At 33.4% G+C, this 2,988-nt stretch overlaps 1 protein-coding gene across 2 annotated transcripts in view; it reads right to left on the bottom strand.

The window, feature by feature from the left end:
* Nucleotides 1–2,988, bottom strand: part of DLC1 (deleted in liver cancer 1) — a 563,336-nt gene that overhangs the window by 558,615 nt on the left and 1,733 nt on the right. The window lies entirely within an intron of this gene.

Below are 2,988 nucleotides of genomic sequence, written 5' to 3'. Positions count from 1 at the left end.
AACAACAACAACAACAACAAGTTCTAAATTTTCAATGAAAGAGAGGAAGTCCCTAAATGAGATGAACTGGCACAGAGACTACAACAGTGAGCTTGAGAATTATGGAGATTTTGAGGATGGCACAGGTTAGTTATGGGTTATAGTCAACACAATGCTATGTAACACCAACTTAAAGCTCCCACCAAGTCTGACAATTAATTTTGAAAATAAAGAAAATAGAAGACTACACAAACTATTTCCATTATCAGACATTAATGACTTGTAGAATGAAAATGTGGCTCATAGGTCTCTCCAAAAAGGATGACCTCTTTTAAATTTGTTACTTTGGCAATGAGTATATAGTAGTAGATTGGTGACTTCTTGGTGATATTTTTAAACTGCTTATACTTATTTTTTTCCATTTCAAAAAAGCAACAACATTAATGATACAAATAAAGAGTTTTGTACCAACCCAGGAAATTGTTCAAATAGTATTAAATCCAATGTACACAAATCAATTCCAATTTATAGCCACTCTCAGCTTGGTGTCTGAGACTGTAAACCTTGACAGTAGGAGACTACGGCTGGATTCAAACCACTGACTTTTCAGTTAGCAGCCAGACATATTATGTATTATATCATAAAAATTCATATATATATCTATCTATATATCTATCTATATATATCTCCTTTTTATATTTCTGTTAATACTTTGCCTATATTATTTAGGATTTTGCTTATTCAAATTTGATGTTGCTGTTAGGTGCCACTGAGTCAATTATAACTCATAGCACCCCTATTAACAAAGATCTGAACCCTACTCTATCCTGCACCATCCTCACACTTCCTGACACACAGGAGCCCAGTGTAGCAGTCAATGTGTCAATCAACCTGGCTAAGGGTCTTCCTCTCATTGGAAGGCTCTCAACTCTTCCCAGCACTATGTCCCTCTCCAAGGAATAGCACTTCCTAGCAACATGCCCAAAGTATGTGAGGCAAAGCTTACTTTTGCCTGCAAAGACCACTCCAGCTGCATGTACTCTCTCTAAGCTAAATCTGTTCATTCTCTTGGCCGTTCATTGGGATGTTCAGTGCTCTTCTCCAACATCACAGCTCAAAGGCATCGATTCTTTTCCTGTCATCCTTATTCACTGTTTAGCTCTCAGATGCACAGAAGTGATCCGAAGGACTATAGCCTAAATCAGACTCACCTTAGTCCTCAAATTAACATAAAATTTAATAATACAAAAAAATGTTTAAATCTTGCCTGTCCAACATTTTTATCTATCAATCTATCCTGATAACTAGATCACTACCTACCTATTTTGTAATGTATACTTTTAACACATATTGGTCTACCACTTTCTTCGCCTAGATGACACTGTACCATGAGAATTTTTCATAGTTTTAGCACATGGCTATCACTCATCTTTGTAATGACTATACAGTATTCCATATTATGGGTAAATAATAATGAAGCAATTCTCTGCAGATGGAAATTTAAGCCTTCCTCATTTTGATTGTTTGTTTTATGGTCTGTTTTATGATTTGTTTTTGTTGTAACATAGCTAATTGCCAACTCAATGCATTTTTTAACATTGTCATTCACTATCAAATACTCAATAAAATATCTTTACATTTTACTCCAAGGGGCTTCCCCTATAATCTATTTTTTCTGTACTCCAAACCTAAAATATATTTAATCTGCTGACTACAGGGTGTTCCAAATTAGAGTCAAAGAAAATATTCCACCAGACAATGTCACAACACTTTAGAATGACAAAATTCTTAAAATAGAATATATAAGTTAGACTTGTAAATGAGATATAATTACAGTTCTTAAAATGCAACCATGCTATATGACATATCCAAGACTAAATTCTTTCCGGCATTCCTTAGTATTGATATAAATGCCCAAGTGGTGAGCACATGTTTCTGGAATGTTTGATGTTTCTGTCAGCAGTCGTTCAGGTTTTGTCTTCTTTTAGAGGAGCCAAGTCACAGGTCAGCTGATACTTTCTTAAGTCATTATTGCATACCCTCCAATAAATTTTAGAGAATATATATACATTTTTTAAAAAGAACCTAAAATTTCTAATCAAAACAACTTTATAGAGCATTAATATTTTACTACAGCTTATAGAAAGAAGGGAGAGTTTGCCGGATGCACAGATTGCTGTGCTGGCATACAGTTGGAGCACACTGATTCATACTGAAAAGTCTTTGACTTCACTTAAACTAACTCATGACACATTACTGATTTAGTTTGTTAGCAAAACCACAATTTATAGGAAACACATTTCTGTACCACAGGGGAGGAAAAAAGAGGAGGGGTGTTTTTTTTGCTTTTTCATTCTTGATAGTTGTAATAGAGACAAAGCTCAATTTCCTGTTTAGAAATGCAGTTATATATTTATCATACAATTATGTACCATTATGCATTAAATTAAAAGAAGGTCTAGGAAGCATCTTTTAATGTTATTCAAATACGTCCAATCTGTAGGATTTCCATGCAAGATTTAGAAGAGAGTGTATTTTGGGTTATAGTAGGATTGAAGGGATTACAAGATCACAAGGATTTTTGGAAATTTTTAAAGAGAAACTTTGGACAAAGGTTTACTAGTTAAACTGCACTTCATGTGGCTATATCCTAATTCTTGCTTTGCTCACTTGGAAACATCTTTTAGAAGAGATGGAAATTATTGTGCTATTTACAGACCACTTGGTATAAAAAAACAGATTCACTTTAGTTGTTGCTAAATTTTTTGATCAAAAGTTACCAGAAAGTTGATTCATAAACCAGAGACTAATAAATGACACATTTACTGATATTCATTGTATCATTTAAAATATGATCAGAGGGTATTGTGTCTTTGTACATGTACAAACAGTTTTTAGCATATAATTTATGTTTCTGATGAAAAAAATAACTTTTTAAAAAATTTTTATTTTTTTTTTATTTTTTGTGTGAGTGTACCGTCAAATCAGATCTGACTGGTACAGGAGGAG

This window comes from Elephantulus edwardii, unplaced genomic scaffold (genome assembly GCF_000299155.1).
Source record: "Elephantulus edwardii isolate Elephantulus edwardi_28Jun2011 unplaced genomic scaffold, EleEdw1.0 scaffold00128, whole genome shotgun sequence".
NCBI classification, from domain to species: Eukaryota; Metazoa; Chordata; class Mammalia; order Macroscelidea; family Macroscelididae; genus Elephantulus; species Elephantulus edwardii.
Note: the sequence above shows the minus strand (reverse complement) of the source record. Positions and strands in the feature narration are given on the sequence as shown.